Source organism: Carassius auratus, unplaced genomic scaffold (genome assembly GCF_003368295.1).
Source record: "Carassius auratus strain Wakin unplaced genomic scaffold, ASM336829v1 scaf_tig00022937, whole genome shotgun sequence".
Lineage (NCBI taxonomy): Eukaryota > Metazoa > Chordata > Actinopteri > Cypriniformes > Cyprinidae > Carassius > Carassius auratus.
The window spans coordinates 2421-26894 of record NW_020525229.1 but is presented as its reverse complement, the minus strand read 5'-3'; the positions used below and the strand labels follow the sequence as shown (position 1 = coordinate 26894).

The 24474-nt window shown below is 35.8% G+C and overlaps 1 pseudogene; it reads right to left on the bottom strand.

Annotated features, from left to right (window-relative positions):
* The window catches only part of LOC113077644 (DNA annealing helicase and endonuclease ZRANB3-like), a 46222-nt pseudogene extending 22271 nt beyond the window's left edge, over positions 1-23951 (bottom strand).
* Between the last annotated feature and the right edge of the window lie 523 nt (positions 23952-24474).

Sequence of the window (24474 nt, the reverse complement as noted above, 5' to 3'; positions counted from 1 at the left end):
TAGACAAAGAAGAGAAGTGGTCCTAGAACGGAGCCCTGAGGCACCATATATGTATTTTGTTTCTGCAAAATTTTGATTGCACATCTAGAAAAGTACATGAAAAATGGCTTCATCCCAATCCAACATAGTCTAAAAATCAACAATAATAATAATAATAATAGTAAACACTTATATTTACTTTTTTTTTTTGTCTGTACATTTACAAGTGCTAGAAAAATAATAAGTTGACTTAAAGAAAAATAATTTTTTATACAAACTAATTTTAAGTAAAACATACAAATAAACAAACAAAAAGATTAAATAAATACAAGCAGATAACACATTTTTGTTAATTTATGATTGTGGATCAATAAAAATATAGGACAAACTGCTAAACACTCTCTAAAAAAAACTAAATAAAGTATATATATATATATATATATATATATATATATATATATATATATATATATATATATATTAAAATCAAAATCAAAAACAAAAAATGTTGAAAGTTTAAACTAATCATGATGTTTATGATATATCAACATAATGATTATCATCATCATAATAACAGCATCTATGACCATGGATTTATACATATCTTGGACAAATAGGTAAATGCTTTGTGTTGAAAAAAGTTCCTCTTTTCTGTAAATTTTTTTTTTTTTTTGAAAGGCTGTTGTTGTAAACAAGAATGTATTCTTAAGTGACTTGCCTTGTTAAATAAAGGTTAAATTGAAGAAAGAAAAAACTGTAATGCATGATGGGAGTTTCCGGAGGACTAAAGTGAGGTTTTGAAAGCATAAACACCTTGCGTTGTGTAAATATGCTTTATTTGTCCATGACAGCGTTTCAATAAAAATTCTTGGTGTCTGATTTTGTAAGTCTGGAAGCTGCCTGGTTTCTCTCCAAAGTGAAGTCTTGACACATCGTTGCTGTGGTTTTCACTCATGCTTTGATGGGTGAGTGTCGAGTTGATGGAGACACAGCGCCGCATGTTTGTTTTATGCTTATGCTTAAATTAATCAGATATTTACTGCAAGTTTCTGATCTACAGTCATGTGTTCGTTTTCTGTGTCTGCAAGCAACTGCTGCATTTTAGCAGTTATTTAACAATTATTATTGTTCTGTTTGTGTGTGTATATGTAGAGTATATATATAGTCTACATATACACACACAATCAAAACAATAATAATTGTATATATAATAAATATATATATACACACATACATATACATATACACACACACACTGTATAGTTTATATATATATATATATATATATATATATATATATATGTACATATACATAAACAATTATATTATTGTATTAATAAATTATAATAATATGTAATATTATATAGATATATATTATTAAAATAATATTTTGTATATACTATATTTTCTTTAATAATATCCAATTATAGATCCAATCATATTATTGCAAATGCCTAACATAAATGAAAATAAACAAATTATATAGATTGATAGATAAATTGTCTCGTTTAGGTGAACTACTCCTTTAAAGAACAAAGAAAACACATACGTTGTGTTTTGAGTGCATGCGTGTACAGATTGTGGCTTTCATGCGTGTCAGAGCGGCGGGCGAACACAAACACACAGATGTACAGTACGTGTGTAATAAGACAGCAGCATCTGGCCTGCTATGTGCTTATATCTTTGTGTTTGACTTTGCATCACCAGGCTGTTGTCAGAAGACAGGCTGACGAACTGATCGATGGCATTGGACTTGATGGCGAAAACAAAGCTTACGAAGATTTCACAAAGTTTTCCAGCGGTGACGCTGAAGGAAAGCAGCATTCTTGATTTGACAGGTGCCAAAATCCATTCCGCCTCACTGTGGCCGTGATAATGAGTCATTTTCAATCTGATCTATTTCTGTCGTTCAGCGCGCACACCTCCTTTTTTCGCTTTAGAACGTTTCTGCCTGTTGTTCTTTCACATTTGGATTCTGTTGTAAGTTCAGCAAGAGAGGGAGGAAGGCTTCGACATCGCTTTACTGAGGATCAGTGCCCTGGATCAGCTGTGCCTTTATAAAGCCCGTCAAATACAGAGGGGTCCAAAAGTCCCAGACCAAACTGAAAATCTGGGGTTCAAAATCTAATTTAGACCTGGAAGTAAAAAGCGTTTTAGGATTTGACTGCAACTGCCACTAACACAAAAGACAAACCAAATGCTAAGACACCCTGTTAAAATTGTGTTTCATAAAAAAAAGTTATATTTAAATAATATACATAAAAAATATTTAATGAAATTTTTTTCATTGTGGTAATAAAATAAAATGTATAAATAATAATATTTATTTATTTATATATTTTAGGATTAACACAAAAAAAATGCTAGGACATTCTTTAATTGGTAAAATAATTTAACTTAAATATTATAGTGACAAATATAAGCTTAAAAATGACATACATGTGTATATATATACATACAATTAACTGTGAATAATTGCATCTAAAATAAAAGTTTTTGTTTGCATAATCTGTGCATATTTATTGTGTAAATATAAATACACACAAATGCATGTATATATTTCAGAAAAATGTTGAATATGTTGGCATGTAAAAACGTAAATATCAAAATATATACTTTATGTATGTGTATTTATATATACATAACAAACAAAACTTTTATTTTGTATGTGATTAATCGCGATTAATCATTTGACACCACTAATATATACAGTATATATATATACATACAGTACAGACCAAAAGTTTGGACACACCTTCTCATTCAAAGAATTTTCTATATTTTCATGACTATGAAAATTGTAGATTCACACTGAAGGCATCATAACTATGAATTAACACATGTGGAATTATATATGGAATTATATGCATAACAAAAAAGTGTGAAACAACTGAAAATATGTCATATTCTAGGTTCTTCAAAGTAGCCACCTTTTGCTTTGATTACTGCTTTGCACACTCTTGACATTCTCTTGATGTAGAGGTAGTCACCTGAAATGGTCTTCAACAGTCTTGAAGGAGTTCCCCGAGAGATGCTTAGCACTTGTTGGCTCTTTTGCCTTCTGTCTGAGGTCCAGCTCACCTCTAAACCATCTCGATTGGGTTCAGGTCCGGTGACTGTGGAGGCCAGGTCATCTGGAGCAGCACCCCATCACTCTACTTCTTGGTCAAATAGCCCTTGATGCCTTCAGTGTGACTCTACAATTTTCATAGTCATGAAAATAAAGAAAACTCTTTGAATGAGAAGGTGTGTCTAAACTTTTGGTGTGTAATGTATATACACACAATGTATTAAATATATTGGGTGATGACGGAATAAATGACTGGTCATATACAGCATTCGTGTTGAACAAGAGTGAATGATTTGTCCAGAGTTCAGAGTTTCTCTCTCTCTCATCGTTGTTGTTGTTGTAATGTCTGGGAAGACAGAATGCGCATCCATCAACAAAAACATATATTAGCGGAACCCTGTTTGTTTTACATGTTATTTATAGAAAACCATATTACAGGTGCTTTGTCAGATTTAAGTTGAACCGAGTTCCCAGCACGCGCCGAACCTTGTGTGGTGAACCGAACGGTTCCTAAGTTTTTTTCAGTGAACCGTGCCACCCCTATTGTTTATGTATTGATGTCCTCATTGAGACGGCAGATGCTAAAATTACTGCGAGCGTCATGCGCTTCAGTCTATGTAGTAAACAAACTCGCACATCTCTACCATTTATTAATTCACACACAGGATTCATATTTCAACCAACTTTTGCGTCTTAACATTTACAGATACTGGTCCATATGGAGATTTGACTTTGACAAATTCTGTGACTGTCCATATTAAAATGTAAGTTTCATTTTCATGGCTGGATTTTGAGATTCCTTCCGCTTTTTTTGCTTCGCGGAAATCATAGCGATGTATACGTCAAGAACCAGGTTGACCGGGTACTCGGTACTACCGGTACTTAAAGAAACCTGGTTCTGTCACATTTACAAATTTTTTGTACCGAATTGGTACCGAAGTACCGGGTCTTTTGACAACACTAATACACAGTATAAAATATATTTCCTTAAAATAGTACAAAATTTAGTTTAGAAAATATTTACATTTATTTTATATATATATATATATATATATATATATATATATATATATATATATATATATATATATATATATATATATATATGTATATATATATATATACACACACATTTATTTATTATTCTAGTGCTACTGTCATTAACACAAATTGTTAAAATAGTTTAACTTCTCATTAAAACTATTATGCTACAAGCTTAAAAAACAAAAAAAATATAGAAATATTATGCATTTAATATTTTTTTTATTAAAATTCATTAATTTTTTAATAAAAATTAATGTACATTTTTCATGTACAAAATATATAATAATATATATTAATATATTATTAATATAAAAATCTAAATTAATTATTTAATTTTATTATTTTACATATTAAAAATGCAAACTAGAAGTCACCACTGATTTCAGACTTTTATACCTCATTATATAAAAAAAACAAAATGTGCCATAAGTGTGACAATATCAGGATTTTGCTAAGCTGTTTTAAATAGATTTAGCATATTGTGATTGCCAAGGGTGTTGTTAAATGCTTGCTTAGTTTTCCTGAGCAGTTTTGAGTTAAATCAAGTTAAATAATGGCTCAATCTGAATTTTAACAGTACCTCAACAAGCCACATGATTTCAAGCCGATTCATGCGTGTGTGTAGATTTCACCTTTCTGTTCCTTTTCGTGGACTTTCACACCTCTCGAAGTGTAGTAGCAATCCGCTGTTGGAGAATGAACATGCCGAACAGTTCCACTTCTAAATGTGGTGCTGAGCCTGCAGTCCCGCCGAGAGCCTTCGGGGGGCGCACAAGGATGACAGGGGGCTCTTCTTACCCCCATGTCGTGACAAGGGCCTAACCTACCTAAAACACTTTACCTGCTGAGAAAAGTCCTCCCCCTGGTCGGCCTTCAAATCAGAGCTCTGGATTTCCGGGGTTCGAACAGGCTCCGCCCCCTTAAGTAACTGAGCGAGAAGAGCACCGTCGGAGGGTGAATCCCCAGTTCGTTTTCTCTTCTTTTCTTTGTTCACAGAGGGGGAAAAAAATGATCGGATGTCGTGCTGCTTGTTCCTTTCAAACTGTCAGATGGAAAGGAAAAGAACACTTTTTGTGACACACAAAGTGTTTGAGGCTAAGAAACTTCATCTCATGACAGCAAAGTGATGAAACCAAAGACACTTCAAAGAGAAAAGCACTTTGTGAGGTTCAGGTTTCCATGAAAGATGGGAAGCCTTGTCATGTTTAGGTATGTCAAAAGTACCAGTTCTGTCACTAGCAATGATAAATCAATTAAGAGTTAGTTATAAAAAAGACATAGTAATTCATTTGCTGTAATTAAACAACACATTTTACTGTTGATCGATGCTGTTTTAGTGTAATTGTCAATTTGCATGTATATATTAGAATTTTTGCATAGAGCATATTAGGGATGTTCCGAATATTCAGCAACCAAAATTATTTGGCTGAAAATAGCCAAAAAAGCTCTTTCGGTGTTCGGCGGAAAGCAAATAAATAGTCCCGAAGAACGTGACATGACGCAATCAAATAGAAGCGTGCACTAATGTCGGCTGGGTGGAAGCATTAAAAACTGTCTGAGAAAGATGCTAAAATCATTACAACACCGTTTAGCACTGCATGGCCTAAAACAATAAGTAAATAAACTGCAGAACGTTATGTTTTCAAATACACAAACAAATTGAAAGCAGTGCTATCTGCTTGTTAGCCAAAGTTCAAAGTCCAAAGTGTTACTCATCAGTTGCTCTGTAACATTTTTATGAATTTTTACAAGGCATGTGACAATGTGATTCGTGCGACAAACGTCTTCACAAATTTGTAATATGAATAATTTCTAAATCTGCTGTTGTCAACAAAAAAAGCACTAAGGACTTCCTACAGGTTTCCTTCAAAATAAAAGCTAAAAAAAGCAATAACTCCAACATTTATAAATGTTAGTATTGTAATTTTACTGTAACTGTTGTAAAATACAATAAAAAAAATCAGACAATAACGATAAAAATAAGTACAACGGTTCTGAATATTTTTTTATGAATATTTATAGTGATCTATAATATTTTCAAATGTTTTAAAAGAAGTATCTTCTGCTTAGCAAGGCTGCAGTTATCTGTCCAGTAAAAAATACATGCCTGATTCAAGGGGGTCTCTAAAATGGCCAAAAAATATAAATGTATAAATGTATAAATTTTTAAGATAATTTGTGCTTTGTTTGTATAAAGTTTGCTAGAATGTAAAAAAAAATGTCACTGTTAAGTAAATATTTTAAAATCATTGTTTTGTAATTATTTTTTCTTTGAAAAGCAGTAAAAACAGTAAAATACACATGGGGGAAGAATAAACAGAAAACTGTGTTCCGTATTTGGTATTCGGCTGTGTGATGACTGTGTGATGTATAAATGGATCTGGGGTTGAGGTGTTACAAAGTAAGATATACTTAAATTAGGTATGCACAATAATATAGAAATTTTATCGGAATTGGCCGATAAACCCATCGGTTCATTTTAATGTATTTTTATTTTTTGCTAATATGTCTTCCCCTTAAGACTAATACCTCACATATGCTCAGAGTGTGATAGTGATAAAATCAGATCAGCAGTATGTTAATTCTTGAAGCAAACTTTTGTCTGAAGGATGATTTGATTCACATTTTGGATTGCCTCATTTAATCTGTGAATGCATGTACACAACGATGTGTCCAGTGTGTAAGAGTCAACACTTTCTAGCAGTGCAGCAGTGGCAGCCTCCCCTGGGTCCTAACGCCTTACCAGATTTATTTACTTAGGGGGTGCTGTTAGCCTCTTTATAGTAAAATAAACAAATGACATCAAGATAATTGTGTTTCTGAATAAATAAAGCCATTTAAATGTTATAAAATCATTCTGTTTTGAGTCAAAAGCTATACCTTGGATATACATGATTAAAATCACAAACATGACACTTGTAAAGTAAATAACTTGATACATACAGATTTATTCAGAAACACTTAATATTTTTCCAAATGGATTATGAAATCTTAACTAAAATGAGCTCTAAAAGATTTTTTATAGCTCTTTTAAATGTACAAATAAAATGTCAATCTTTCAACTGCATCTTCTGAGGCAAAAAACAGCAGGGATTGATTTTATTACAGTCATTATCAAGGCTTTCAAAGTATTCTCATTAAATAAAGAATTTTAATAATGTTTATTACTTCTAACAAATACGTTTTTGCTCAGAACTAACCAAAATTTACAATTATTTGTTAATAATTTCCGCACAGGAGAGACAAAAAGGGAAATATATCGGTATTGGCTATCGGCTTAAATGATTTGAAAAATATCGGCATATCGGATATCGGCAAAATCTAATATGGTGCATCCCTAGTTTAAATAATAAGATAATGTGTTTACAAAGTTGTGTAAAGTATTACAAATAATAGTATGGTGTTTACAAGGTTGAGGTTGTGACATTTTATATAGAACAATGGCATACATCATATAGTATGACAGTAATATTTCATTTAATCGAAAAATGTAGTTATTGAGGTTGACACTTGAGGGTGTTACAACAAGGTTGCGTGGGGAATGAAGAATAACAGTATGATGTAACAAGATTGAGGTGTTATGAGGTCCTTTGAAACATTAATGTTGAATGATGATGAAGTGTTTGAGATGCTACACGGTACGTTTACAAGGATGAGGTTTTCTAAGGTTCTGTGAAATGTTATGAACAACAGTGTTTGAGAAGTATGAACAATCAATTCAATGTTTAAAAAGTACTAGTGTGATGAGGCTGTGAAGTTGACATCAGGGTGTTACAGAGTTGTGTGGCATACGAACGTATGTTAATTGTACTGCTTTAAGTGTAAACACTACAGAACTGTATGATATATTCAAAGTTTAGGAGCATTACAATTTCAGCGTTACGAGTTTGTAACGTACTACATATAGAAATGTTACAATGTTAGCGAGTTGGAGGTTTCAGAAGGTTATGTGAAACAAAGTAACTTGTAATGAGTTAAATTCTGTTATGATGTTAAGTGTTAACAATGAATGAATGACAGAGACCTTTTTAAAATTTTCAGTGTTACAGGGTTGTGAGACATTCAGTACGGAGGTATGTTAAAATGATTATGAGGTTGACTGTTACATGGTCTTATGAAGAGGAATGTTACTATGTTTATAAAGTGAAGATGTTACAAGGTTGTTTGAAGCATTTTCAAAACAGTGATTTTGAGCTTGAGGATTACGAGGTTGTGAGACATACTATATAAAGGAATGTTAAAATTATGACGAGGTTGACTGTTGCGAAGTTATGTGATATATTTATGTAAATTAATGTTACAATGTTTACAAGGTGGAGATGTTACATGGTTGTTTGAAGCATTTTCAACGTATTCCTGAACGGTGGAATTATACGTTAACAATTATACATTAACAATTATAAGTTAACGCAGTGGAGATGTTACAAGACTTTTGATTACAGTGTTGGGGTGTTACAAGCTTGCATGAAGCGTAAAGACGAACAGAGTGGATGTCAGAAGAAATATGAGTAAAGACTGAGTTTTGCAGATCTGTGGTTGTTCAGAGAGCATTAATGCACTCAAGTCGAAACTTACTGTGAATGTGACACATCCAGAGTTGTCAGTTGGCAACTTTTAGTGCGTTTCAAGTACGTTTCTGGCATTATCATCTTCCTACCATCATCTGACAGCTGTAAAACACAGGTGAAGCGGTGTACAACACCTTTCTCTTTCTGCCTCGCTCAACTTCAGAAATTTTCGCACCCGTGTTAATTTTAGCTTCCTGCCTAACTTCCCATCTCTCGCTCTGGGTGCGAGGAGCGTGTCAGGTGTGAGAACGTCGGTGCGTATGCGATCACACCTGCTGGTGCGAGGCCCCCTCTTCCCCCATAAGATTCATAAGCACCAATTAACGGCAGGACAGATAAAAAAGAAAAAAAGCCGAAGAAAATCTTCACAGTGTCTGGGATCAAACGTCTGGCCAGAGAGCAGCAAAACAAGAAAGTGAGAGAGAGATGGAGGAAAAGAGGGGGCTGGGGGCCAAAAAGAAGAGGAAATTGACAAAACAAGCTCTCATTAAAACAGTGAGACATCTGTGAAGACACCGTGTCGGCAACCAGCCGCGCTCTTTAGGGTGCAAAGTGTTTTCAGCATGCCGCTGTGTGAACAGGCACAAGAGGAACGGATCATGGTAAAAAGATGAATCAACAGCTCTGATGAGATGTCTGTTAGATGACAAAAATGGATTTGTCAAGTGATGCAATGCAAGTTTTGGGCCGATACCATTCAGAAGTGCACCGAAGTCTGAGATGAATTTTTTAGACCTGGATCTTCGAGTCAGTGAGCTGATTTTGAGAACCGGACCAGTATGATTTTTAAAAGTCTGGTTTTGTGAAATGGACCAAATGATACAATGTATAAATACATCTGAATTTAAATAAATCATAGTTTTTATGTCCATACCGAACAGAAATACAGAATTCACCTAATATTTCTAGATAATTCCATGTTTTTTTTTTATAATTGAATAAATATTTTAAAATTAACAGAATATATAATAAATATTTATGTGTAAAATGTTTAATATTAAAATTACAATTTTTATCTTATAAAACCACTCAAAATATTTACTTTATAAACCAGACTTTGAAATGAAGGAATTACTGAATTACGTGATACCAGTTCACAAAATGAGTCTGAATAATACTTTACAAAACCTGACTGATCAAGTTCTCCAACTCAACTCACTTGTGACTTCGTTTGACCCAGTTCACAAAACAAGTCTGAATAATTCATTTACAAACCGAATTGATCAGGTTCTCAAACTCAATTCACATTTACTGAAAGAAAAATAACTTAATTGTTTCATCCAGTTCACAAAATGAGTCTGAATAATTAATTTAGAAACTGAATTGGTCAGGTTCAAAATGACTGAATCAGCTGATCCAGTTCACAAAATCAGTCTGAATGATTCATTTATAAACCAAATTGATCAGGTTCTCAAACTACTTTTTGCCAAAAGAAAAACGACTGAATCAGCTGATCCAGTTCACAAAAATTAGTTTGATTGATTTGATTACAAACATACTGGGCTGTGTTTCCAAAAAGCATTGTAAGCCTAAATTGATCATAGCTCCATTGGTATCAATGGGTCTACGATGTACTTAGGCTTACGATGCTGAAATATTGCACACCAGTCGTATAGACTATTTTTGTCCATTTCCAATGGCACAATATTCAGTTTCTCAAAATTTGCTCATCAGAATAAAGAAACTCCTTTAGATTTTTAGCAACGACAGTGAGTAAATGATGTCAACATTGACATTTTTGCATGAAAATGGTTTTTAATATAACTTTTAAACGAATGGTTTATGTACACACACTCACCTGATTGACAGCAAGACTCTGACCTATTCTTTTGCCATAAGAATGAACCAGTGCCCTACTGAGGGAATGTGTTAAAGCAAAGAATGAACTCTACCCAGGGAATCAACACGCTCTCCTTCACCTCCTTTAGTACTGTCAAGCCCTTTCATTCGTTTCTTTTTCCCTTTCACACAAACACTTTCTGGCCTTCTCTCTCATTCAGCTCACACACACACAAACATCCACCTCTCTTTCTCTCTCTGAATGGGTCGGTGTGTGTGTGTTGGGACGGCGGTGTGACAGGCTTTGCTGCTGGCTGATTTAATGAACAGGGTTGAGGTGCAGACATACTTTTGCTTTCACAAGAATCTCAGCGCACACACACACCTTGGCCTCGATGACAGCCTCGGTACACGCCTGCAGCATACTGAGATGATGAGCAAAGACCAGAAACTTCAGCTGTTCGGTCTCCAACATCATCTTTATATAGTCCTTCACAGCTCCGGCCTGAGAGAGATGGGAAGAAAACAGAGAAAAATCATATCGTGATCCATCCTGGAAAATGTCGTTTAGGAATTCTAACAAGAAAACAATTCTAACATTCTAAAAACACAAACATTCTAATACTGTACCAAATGAATTATAAAACACAAAGTTTCAGATCTAATGTCTAAATATTACACACATGAAATAGTTTCTGAACGAATGCTACATTTGATATAAATGGTCACAAACAACGTTATATATGCTTAAAAAAACATATTTATATACACTGCTTTTCAAAAGTTTGGGAGCGGTATTTTATTTTTGTAAATAGATTTTTTATTTTTATTTTTGAAAGTCTCTTCTGCTCACCAAGGCTGCAGTTATTTAATCAAAAATACTATAAAAACAGTAATATTGTGGAACCATTATTACAATTTAGAATTCCTATTTTCAATTTCAAAGGATTTTAAAATGTAATTTATTCCGGTGATGCAAAGCTGAATTTTCAGCATCATTACTCCAGCCTTCAGTGTCACATGATCCTTCAGAAATCACTGTAATAGGCTGATTTGCTTCTCATTTTATTATTAATGTTGAAAACCGTTGTGCTGCCTAATATTTGTATGTAAACTAATAAATTTTATTCTTCGATACATAGAAAGTTAAAAGCATTTATTCGAAAAACATTACAAATGCTTTTACTTTTGACCAATTCAATGTACCTTTGCAGAATGTATTAATTTCTTTAAAGAACTGGATATTTTATTTATAATATTATTATAATTTTTTACTATTTATTTATTAATTTTAGTTTAGAACTTGATCTTTTGGCCATTTAGCTCCTTGGCAACGTTTAGCTACTAGAGCTTTCTTCTGTAAAAATCTAGTCTATAAATGTACTTCCTAATAAAACACCAGTATCTTTTATTATAGTGCTGCTGCTGGGCTTAATAACTGCAATCTGTCACGAGTGCTGCTGCGATTTTACTACATTTAACAGTGTTGTTTTGCCACTTTAATCTCAAATCGCCTTTCATCCAGTGAGACCTGCTTTTCCTTCTTCAAAAAAAGCACGAAACTCCTCAAAATCCCTAAACTGCGAGAGGAACTCGTCAGCTAATGCCCATTATGGTTAGCGCAGTTGTTAAACGAACAGTGTACGAGTCATTTGCCGGAAGCCAGTCCTCTTTTCCTGAGTTTCAAAGCTGCTCTCGGGTTTCTCATTACTGAAGTTTTGCCTTTTTAATATCGCCTAATTGGCGCCCGAAACTGTCTGTGAAGGAGCGTGGAGGCTTTCTTTCTGTTGTTTTTTCCAGCCTCGAGTGTATGCGTGTGCGCGGTGGCTCCGGTTCACTCATTTTCGCTTGGCAAAAACAGCGATTTCAAAAAGCGACACCATTCCTGACACCGCACATTTCTGCCCTGAGAGAGAGTGGATATCGTCTCAGTGGCAAACAATAAATGAAAGAGCAGAGCGGACAAGAGCAGCGGGGATCAGAACACACGGGTTTGACAAATTAAAAACACACACACTGCTTTCACACTCGCGCTGGTTTGATACACACACGCTGGAAAGCTTCATTCAAGACACACGCTGTGCTCAGGAGGACGGTATAAAGCGGTCGTAGCTTAAATCGTTCGAGGAGAAAGAACGTCGGAATGAATAGACGTGCTTTTTTTAACGACAAACCTGTGCAATGTCGCTCTATTTTCTCTCTGAACCGTGATGTTAAAGTTGGTGAGAGTGATGCAAAAAGCCACAGAAGCCGCGGCAGGTCTCGTCTGGAGCTCATAAAAACACCTTGTTAAGCGCGAGATCCGCGAGGAAAGATGTCGGCCGATCAGAAAGGTCAGAGTTAAGGTCGCAGGACGGCGGGAGCTGGTTCCCATGGCAATGCGGCGGTGGTTTGATGTGGAGAACAGAAGGGCCGGTTGCCATGGTGGTCGTTAGCGGCGGTTTCACGCTGTCCCTCATCGTTAGAGCTCGCTGCAGATGGCTGTTACTCTGATGGCATTCGGAGAGAGAGATAAAGCTTAAATGAGGGCTGGCTGACTTCTCTTGCACTCCGATGCTAGGGTGGATCTAGTACTGTAAGGTTTGGGTTTATTGGAAGGGTTGTTGAGGTTTCAGAAGAGTTTAGGCGTATGATTTTTGCCTTATTAATGAAATAAAAAGAGACAATGCTTTGAGGGACATGAGGCACATTTAGAGACTAGAATTTTCACCAAGCAAACACCCAGAACACCCGAGAAACATGTTTAAAACATGAACCTAGAAGACCTTAAAAACAGCCTGGCAACTGTGGTGTCAACTTACTTGAGATAATGTAGTTATAAATGTGGTTATATCAATGAACAATATAGCCAGGTTTCCTTCAAAATTAAAATAATTTTAGTTCAATATATATATATATATATATATATATATATATATATATATATATTTATATATATATATATATATGAAATTTGCTTCAGTCTCAAACTAGTACACTGAAAAGAATATTTGAGACCCAAAGGAGCACGGAACTTATATACATCCCAGTGAAAAAAAAAAGGAAAAATACACAGAAATTCCCACAGCCTCAAGATCTACAGCCATTTTAGACAATTAGGGCGACGTGAAATGAGAAATAAACATCTTGAGGATTTTGCGCACACTCTTTACCTTGGCAACGGCGGCCTGCTTATACATGTGTGTGATGAGACTCATCACCTCCAAAAACTGATTCGCACTCTCAGAGCTCATCAGTTTATCCCACTGCTCAAAACTAGCACTCGCTTCCTGCGAGAAAGAGAGAAAGTGAATCCAGAAAGGGCAGCACAATTAATGATATCGTAAACTGTCCTACTTTCCCTGTGTTTGGCAAAATGCAGCAAGAAAAACAGAAAATAAAGCGAGATGAAGTGTGAACGAAAGAAAGTCAGGGGTAGAGGGAGCGAGAGGAACGAGACACAATTCCCTGAAGTTGCAGAACGACTCCTTGGGTCATGTGACCTGCCCAATTATAGCGCTACAGTGACAGCAGCAGTGGAAGATGGAAACACACCGTACCGGCGCTATAAATCTCCTGCGGGCACACACACACACACACACACACAGAGTCCTGCTCTGCCCCTAAAACAAATGCAGATCCTCTCTGTCTCCCTTCACACAAAGGCGCCTACTCTACCCGAGAGGTGCTGCCGGGGTTTGGACATCAGACTGACAGGAAGTCAAGAAGTGAATGAAGGAAACGAAGCGGGAGAAAGACACACAACCATTATTCAGCCCAGAGCTCCTTTATATACTTTACAGTGTATAACATAACACTGATAATGAGGAGACAAATGTAAAGAGAGTGAGGGGAGGTGAGGTGAGGTGAGATGGAAGGATGGATGGACACATGGATGGATGGATGGATGGAAGGACGGATGGACTAACAGACACATGGATGGATGGATGGATGGAAGGACGGATAGACTAACAGACACATGGATGGATGGATGGATGGACGGATGGACTGACAGACACATGGATGGATGGATGGAAGGACGGATGGGCTGACAGACACATGGATGGATGGATGGATGGAAGGACGGATGGACTGACAGACACATGGATGGATGGATGGATGGATGGAAGGACGGATGGACTGACAGACACATGGATGGATGGATGGATGGAAGGACAGATGGATGGACTGACAGACACATGGATAGATGGAAGGACGGATGGACTGACAGACACATGGATGGATGGAAGGAAGGATGGACTGACAGACACATGGATGGATGGATGGATGGATGGAAGGACAGATGGATGGATGGACTGACAGACACATGGATGGATGGAAGGAAGGATGGACTGACAGACACATGGATGGATGGATGGAAAGTCGGATGGACTGACAGACACATGGATGGATGGATGGATGGATGGATGGATGGATGGATGGATGGATGGACGGATGGATGGAAGGACGGATGGACTGACAGAGACATGGATGGATGGATGGAAGGACAGATGGATGGATGGACTGACAGACACATGGATGATGGATGGAAGAACAGATGGACTGACAGACACATGGATGGATGGAGGGATGGACTGACAGACACATGGATGGATGGATGGATGGATGGATAGAAGGATGGATGGACTGACAGACACATGGATGGATGGATGGATAGAAGGACGGATGGACTGACAGACACATGGATGGATGGATGGATGGATGGAAGGACGGATGGACTGACAGACACATGGATGTATGGATGGATGGATGGATGGATGGAAGGACGGATGGACTGAAAGACACATGGATGGATGGATGGATGGACTGACAGACACATGGATGGATGAAAAAAACGCATGGACGGATGGACTGACAGACACATGGAGTGATGGATGGATGGAAGGACAGATGGATGGATGGACTGACAGACACGTGGATGGATGGGTGGAAGGATGGATGGACAGACAGACACATAGATGGATGGATGGATGGATGGACTGACAGACACATGGATGGATGGATGGATGGAAGGACGGATGGGCTGACAGACACATGGATGGATGGATGGATGGATGGAAGGACGGATGGACTGACAGACACATGGATGTATGGATGGATGGATGGAAGGACGGATGGACTGACAGACACATGGATGTATGGATGGATGGATGGATGGATGGAAGGACGGATGGACTGAAAGACACATGGATGGATGGATGGATGGATGGACTGACAGACACATGGATGGATGAAAAAACGCATGGACGGATGGACTGACAGACACATGGAGTGATGGATGGATGGAAGGACAGATGGATGGATGGACTGACAGACACGTGGATGGATGGGTGGAAGGATGGATGGACAGACAGACACATAGATGGATGGATGGATGGATGGAGGGATGGACTGACAGACACATGGATGGATGGATGGATGGATGGATGGAAGGACGGATGGACATGCACATAGATAAGTAGACAGAGATAGACAGACAGATAAATAGATGGATAAATGGATGGATAGAGACTGTATGGATCAATAAATAGATAGACTAGACAGAGACAGATACTGTACATAGACAAACAGATACTATGTAGCAACAGACTGATAGATAGTATAGATTAATATATTTTTGTAGTGTAAATATTAATATTAACATAAAAAACATTAATTTTTCACATTTTCAAAAAGCTGTATTATATTATAAACCTAAAATTGTGGAAGAAATCATTTAAAACAAATTATTTATACGCTTGTTGTCATTATTTGTGCTTGTTTAACATCTAGACGAACTGAAAACCAACCGAACTTCAACACACAGAACAACAAACGCCTTTCCTAACCAAAACAACCAGAAACAAACGGTGGTTTGTAAATAACCTCACGCTAGCTTTGCCGAACGTCTAGCGCGTATGTAAATATAAACGTGTAAACTAGGCAGTAAGGGTCAGACAGCGAGTCGCGGGTTTGCTCTGTCCAACCATTCGTTAAAACACAGGTCGTTAATTTTAAAAGTGATCTGATGAGATTTGGGTTATAGTGAAAGAACATCTGTCCCCTGGACTGCTTTGTGTAAACTAGTTAGACAGAGACTGTGTGTGTGTGTGCGTGTGTGCTGACAGCAGATGATTTATGAGGTCCTACAGCAGGTGAGCTGCTCTTTGTGTTTCTGAAATCTGACACACACACACACACACACACACACACTCAAAACTTGCTGTACAAGCACTCCTGCCCACACACACTCATTACTCTGAGAGAGAGACAGTCAGAGAGACAGACAGATGAAATAATCGCAAGGAAAACGAGAGCCTGCTGGAGATTTAGAGGGAAAAAAATGGCTTTATCGTCAGCCAGACTGAAGGATTGTCACACACTGCTGTCCTGGTCCACACAAAGTTCACATGAAAATGAAATAACGTGAGGAACAAGCACCTTTGAGGTTTTTTATTTTTTTTGACGACAAGGCAGCAATTATAAGCCGAGTCTCGCTAAACGCGACGGAGGGGAACAGAATGTGATGATTACTAACGTCCATTCCTCTCTGAATAACATGCTGGCAGCTCGCTCGCCTGCCAAAGGAGGGAAAAAAAGATGTGGAAATAAAAGAGAGTGATCAGAGACAAGTGAGATGAAATGATAATTTGTGTTAATCGGATACTATTGCCTAGCAACAGGCACGGGTGGTTGTACTGGGGTAAATCACTATATTTAACTGCTTTTGTTCTGTTAGTTCAGAACAAGTGATGGGAAAAAATGTAAAGAGGAGAGAAGAAAGAAAATACAGAAAAAATGATTTGGAGAGAATGATATCGATGACATTTTATTACATAAGAACCTGCTAATTGTGCTTTTCTTTTTTTTTCTTTTTTTTTTATGAAACCAATGATTTTTTCGTTTAATTACTAGTCAGATTAATTTAATACATTGAATATATTTTCTCATGCAAGCTTTTTTTTTTTAATTAATGTATTAATTGGATTACTAGTAAAAGTAATGTACACGTAAACAATTCAAAAATGTATATTTTACATTTATATTTTAAGTATTTTAAAAAGTTACACAATTATTATTTATTTTTTAGTCCGTTTCTTTCAAATGTTTTTCCTTCTACTTTTAGATTTAAGGTATTATTCATTTAATTACTTTTAAAATTATTTTATACTTTTGGGGGGGATTCAGAAAATAGATGATATAAGAATGATAAAAATTTTTTTCTTTTTTATTCAAAAACTATACAATTTATAAACTTATTTTAAAATATTTGCTTTTTAATTTAGTTTAAAATTATGTTATTCCAATTATTTTTTAGATGTATATGTAAATATGTAAACATAATATTCATTTACACGAATATGAAATTAAAATAATGGATAGTACAGTATAAAAATATTATATAAATTATTTATAAAAATATAATTTTTTTATAATTTAAATGTTTGCTCAGATAAATATTTTTTGTTTTAAGGTATTATTAATTTAATTACTAGTAAAATGTGTTTATAAATATATATATAAAAAAAATCAATAAATAAATTAGAAAGTCTTATTTTCAAGTAATTGTTTTTTTTTTTTTATTCAAGCGTTTTTCACTTACAGTATTGTAAAATTAATGTATTAATGTAAATAATTTTGTAATCATTATTGTTTCTATTTATTTTGCTTGATGCAAGTAATAAATAAAATAATACTAATAAATAAAGTATAGCATTATTTGCAGTGTACTGACCACGATAACTGTATTCTTTTATATTCTATAACTGTGAAGCTGCTTGAAAATGTTCACTGCATACCTTGGCAGCATCTTTGGGAAGGTCGAAGGGGATTCGTTGGCGTATTTTGAGTGGTAGTTGAGTCAGCACCTGATTCTTGAGTCTGCGTATCATAATCTCGCTCAGACGCTGGTGTAACTTGTCCAAATGAGACGCGCCACGACAGTCCCACTGCCACCTAGCCCCGAAAAACCAGCACACAAAAACAGACACAAAAATTCTACTCATTAATAACACACACTTGTGCTGTAGATCCACCTAATTTCACCAACATCCTCAGGTATTATCACTGAAATGAGACCTTTTCTATCTTAAATGTGTGTGTGCAAGTTTAAATTATGAATGTTTTATATTTACTGCCACATATACGAACGATTGACAGGAATTTGTGTGTGCGCTCCTGAGTCTACTCCTCGGTAGATTAATTTGTACCCTTGTGTGGATCGCTGTCGTTTCGTTTCTCCGCTGTAGATTTGATAAGAAGAAGGGAGGAACAAAACTCCTCTCAGATGTTCTGAACACCACTCATCTTCATGACACAACTCAAATCTGAGCTTCACATTAATGCTGCCGCTTCACACACACATAAACAAATTAGTTCTGCACCAAACCCTAGTCAGATGTCTACCTAGACAGCATTTTAAAGGATTACTATATACAGATGTAAAATATATATTTAACAGAGAAAATAATCCCAGAATTCACTGTGATGAGCTTAGTGGGGCGAAAATAAGATGGTGGAAAGGCAAATTCCATGAAATACTGAAAATATAAATGGAAATGCTTTAGTATAATTAAAATGTTATCAACTCACGTAATATTTGTAGGTGCTTCAACATGGGAAAGGCGTAGGGCAAAAACGCAAAGATAATGGAAAATTCTATTTAAAATATAATAAAACTATAAATATAACTAGTATTTATGAATGATTTGTACGAAGATTCATTCTGGTCTTAAGAATGGTTTTGGGAGTGAACTGAAAAGACATTCAGTGTACTCGTAAAAATGGTTTCATCAACATTTTGAACAAATTCGCTGTTCATAAGAATGTTTTTGCGAACAATTTGTATGGTTTTGTTCTACTTGTAAGATTTTTTTGGCAAACAATTTGCACGATTTCGTTCTACTTGTAAGATTTTTTTGGCAAACAATTTGCTGAACAATTAGCTTTGCTAAGAAAATTTTTATTTTGTAAACAATGTGCAGAGAAATTTATTCTGCTTATAAGAACGCTTTTGCGAACAATTTGCACAATTTTGTTCTGTTTTTTGTTTCTGAAATTTGATTTGCTAATATGAATAGTTTTTGCAAACAATTTTCATGAAAACTAGCACTGCTCATAAGAATGGTTTTCCGAGTATTATGCACAAATTCCTTCTGCTTTGTTATGAATGATTTTGCGAATAATTTAAAGAGAAATTTTAAGTCCTCGTGAGAATGGTTTGATAAACATTGTCGTGCAGATTCATTCTGTTTGTAATAAAGTTTTACAAATATTTTTTACAAATATATGTTCGTAAGAATGTTTTTGCAAAAGATTTGCAGAAAAATTCACTCTGCTCCTAAGAAGAAATTTGCAAACAATTTGCTAAACAATTTAGCTATACTCATAAGAATAGTTTTACAAATAAAATTAATTTTTTGTTGTATTTTTTATATTTTATTTGACAAATTCACTGAACATGAGAATAATTTTGCGAAGGATTTGCAGAAACTTGATGTTGTTTTACAAACATTATTCACAAGTTCATTCTACTCGTAAGAATGGCTTCACAAACATTTTCATAAAATTATTCTGCTTGTTAGAATGGTTTTACAAACAAAACATGAGTGTTTTTGGTCAAACTTCTCTTTATCAAAATTCTCTAAAATGACAACCAAAGTTTTAATCAATAAAAGTTGCTTGAGGAATAAATAATAATGATAAAATGGTAATGGTAAATTAAAACATTATTGCAAACCAATTAGTCTTAGGGCCCTATTGTAACGATCTAAACGCAAAGTCTAAAGCGCACGGCACAGGTGCACTCAGGGCATGTCCAAATCCACTTTTGCTATTTTAACAACGGAAACACTTTTTTTTTTTTTTGGAATTCCTATTCTCTTAATGAGTAATGGGCCTAACATTCAATAGACCAATCAGAGTGTCATCTCCCATTCCCTTTAAGAGTGAGATGCGCTCGCTATTTACATGGCGGAATTTGTTGCCGAAAAAGCTGAACGCTTCTCAAGCGAAGAAACTGATCTGCTTGTGCGCGAAGTTAAAGCGCACGTGCAGATCATCTACGGGACAAGCAGAAATCCACCAAAGCTTCCCGAGGTGAAAGCATGGGATGAAGTAGAATTTCATTCATCATTATAAGTAATATAAATAATAGTAATAGGCTGAATTGCAAATAGGTAGGCTAATTCTTATACACACGCAATGACTATACATCATTAGATTTTTATATTTATGTAGCCTACACAACAATGTTCTTTTACACTGTAATCCTTTTGTTTTTAATATTTGGCATGTTTGTGTGATGCATCCCTGTGTGTAATAAGCAAAGTCAGCGCGCACTGTGGACCCGCCCAGAGGCGCATTTTCTACCAACCCGCTCTTTAAATAACAAAAGCATATTGCACCATTGACTTTAGACTTTAGACCAGGTTTGAGTTGGTCTATGTCGCAGTCTATTTTCAGCTCCTTAAAATAGCAATGCGCCAGCAATCCCTGAACATACCTCTTGTTTAGACCAGCACGCCCATTGGCTCACAAATGGGCGCAAATGCATTTGCTAATTAAACGACATGGTGCTTAACGGGAAAATGCGGACGGTGACGGACTGAAACTAGCAAACACACTTGCGCTGCGCCTTGCGTCGCATTTCGCCGGGTGTATGATAGGGCCCTTAGTCTTTTAATAATGTCATTTGGTTGTACCTTAACTGCTTTTCCCTTTTTAGTCACACTTGAATGCTGTATTGTACATTAAAAAAGAAGGTTTTTACTTGTAGTGTGCATTGCAGTATTTTTTGCCTTGTCGCTCCAGGTTCCAAACCTCCGTGGATAAAAAGCATCGATTTGCATGAAGAGCTGAAAGAGAGACCAAGAGATCAAAATATCAATCAATGCGACATCATAAACGTCATGCACTGAACTAACTTTACAATAGTAACATCCAATGGGATCAAATAACTTTAAAAAGAAGGACATTTTTATAGTTCTGACCTTGGGCCTTTGCAATCATGAGTTTATTGAAAATCGGTCAGCAGATTTCTGTTTATAGCTGGTGCGAACAAATACTCTGCTGATTAAAGTGGGTATTAAGTTCATAAAATGCAAATGTGTTTCATCTAAGAGTAAGTCTCATAGTGCACATTACGCTCAGTTAGTATAAACCTAACAGCGATTATCTTGATGAATTAAGAAAACACTTGTCTTTCATAAGAAGACCAGATAGAAGTATCAAAGGAATTAGAAGAGCAATGGAGGTCAAAACTCCCATAATATACACACTAGAGAGGTTTTTGTGTACACAGTGACGTACATTTTGGCAATGCTTTTGTCCAGTGAAATTTTAACAGCAGCTCTTGCAATGTACCAAGAAGTGTACAGAATGTAACATCCTTTAAAACGAGGCCTCTGGTGTTTCCTGAATAATGTATTGGTCAATTAACTGGCCATCAGTGACGGGTAGATCAGCAATAAAAACTAGTTGGAGTAAACACAATATTAAATATAACAAGAATAAAACAGGCTGTGAGGAGTGGAACTGCAGTGTGTAAAATGGGGTTCATTCATAAAACACGAGCAGAATGAATTTAATATCTAACATTTGGAAAACCATTCATATTGAAGTAAATGTAACACTTTGCATAAAACATGGTTTTTATGAACCATTTACTCAGAAATTTGGTCTGTTCATTTTTTTTTTTTTACAGATTTGTTCTGCTCATATAAATAATGGTTTTACAAATTATTTGTACATGGAATTCATTCAGTTTATAATGGTTTTGAGAATGATTTGCACAAACAATTTTGCTTGTGATGGTTTTGTTGATGATTTAAATATGAATGTGTACTGTTTGTGAATAATTTGCATTATTGCATCATTTTTTAAGAACGGTTCAAACTCATTCTGCTTCTAAGCAGTTTTGTGAACAATTCGAAGATGGTTTTAGGAACAGTTTGCACATTCTCTCTGCTTGTAAAAGTGATTTTGTAAATAATTTGGAAATTAATTTCATAATGGTTGTGAAAATGTGCCCAAACATTAGTTCTGTCGTTAAGAATGACTTAACAGACAATTTGCAAAGAAATTAGTTCAGCTCGTTAGAAACAGTTTGCAAATTCTCTCTCCCTGTAAGAGTGATTTTGTAACTGATTTACAAATTGAATTTGTAATATTCATAATGGTTTTGTTAATATTTGCGCAAAGATTAGTTCTGTTCTTAAGAATTACTTTGCGAACAATTTGCAATAAAATTTTATCGTCTCGCAAGAAAAGTTTTACGACCAATTTACACAATTTTGTTCATAACACTGGTGTTTTTTTTCCAAATGATTTGCTAAGAAATTGGTAAGAATTGTTTGGCAAACAATGTACAAATTTATTTTTCTTGTAAGAATTAATTAATACAGCAGCCTGATTCTTGCATTTCTAAAACCGGCAGAGTTACAGATTGTGACATGAAAGCAAAGACCCAGACAATGTAAAAAATAAGAAGAGAGACAGGAACACAGCGAGACTGTGTGAGGATATGGGTGTTTTTTTGAAACTACAAATATTACTGGCACACCTCTGGAAAGAGTAATAACAGCAGAGATGAGCGTTGTGCTTTTGAGACCTGTGAAAAAGAGAGCTCTCTTTTCCTTCTCATTCAGAGCTGTGGCTCTAAAATCCCCTCATTTTTACTCACATCACCCTTGCCATTGATAGTCCGCCTCAACAGAGGTCACTGGGTTAAATAAACACCCACGCCGGAGTAATATCCAGGTAAACTGAACAAGAGGGGACTAAACCACATCAAATGGGCTAAAATATCCGTCACTGGATCGCTACATCATATAAAAGGATAAATGTTGAAAATGATCTCTTGTTTGATTGATTCATTTAATTTTGCTGCGAGCGGGTCATTAGACCAGCAAGATACTAACTGCGTGACAAATTCCAAGCTGTCACTTTACAAAAGAAATGAGAATGACTATAAATGTTTATTCCTAACGTGAACTAATGTGCCGAGCAGGAACAAGACCTTCATCTAGTAATCGGATAATTTTACAGTGAGTACAATAGTCAAATAAATGATTTTAATAACCTAGTGATAATATACAGGGGGAGACTTATCAAAACTTTTAGTTTATGATATTATCGTACTTGCAATTTTGGGTGACATGAGCGATGACTGGAGGATGGGAAATATGTCAGCTAATGACAAGATCTCCTCCTGGTTTAGCTCAAACAAAACCATGCTGCATATTACCAAATGGCTTAATAAATCAAAGCAAATGACAAACAGATTTGGAGGAAACCGTACCTCCTCTGGTCTGCCCAGCGCCGGGGTGCCAGTTAGAAGGATGGCACGCTTGGCACTCTGAATGATTGGCACCAGTATTTTACTACGAGCTGAGTTGCGAGATTTCAGGTAGTGGGATTCATCCACCAGGACGACGGTGAATCGTTGCTTGTTCAGGGCCTCCAGCAGGGGGCGTGTGTCCATTGTGAGCGGCCCGTAGCCCAGTATGGTCACTTTAATAGTGCTGATGCTCCTACAAAACAACAACAAATGCAAATGTGCAACAACTTTCTCAATAAATTTACTTGGCCTTATTTTTTGTTTGAGTCAATGCTAAAGTTCATGTAAAAAAACATCAAAATGTAAATTTTCCACAACAAAAAACAACATTTCTGCGATGAACGTGGAAAAATACAATACTGAAGTAATAGTTCACCCAAAAATGAAAATGGTAATTTACTCACGAAACTTCCATGGTATTTTTTTTCCACAGTAGTCAGTGGCTACTGGCAACTGTTTGTTCCACAGAATTTTTCACAATATCTTATTTTGTGTTCAGCAGAAAAAGAGAAACCGCAGACTGCGGATGCGCACTGGTTGATCTAGCCTGAAAAATAAGCCTTTTATAATGCTATATGAGTAAAAGTAAAAACATTTATGATGCAGTTGTTGTCAGATTTCAAATGTGAAATTTAATCCTAAATTTAGAGAACAGTTTTGGAGAATTTGATTGTAACAATGTACAAACTTCACATCATCGGGAAGAAGGAGGAGGG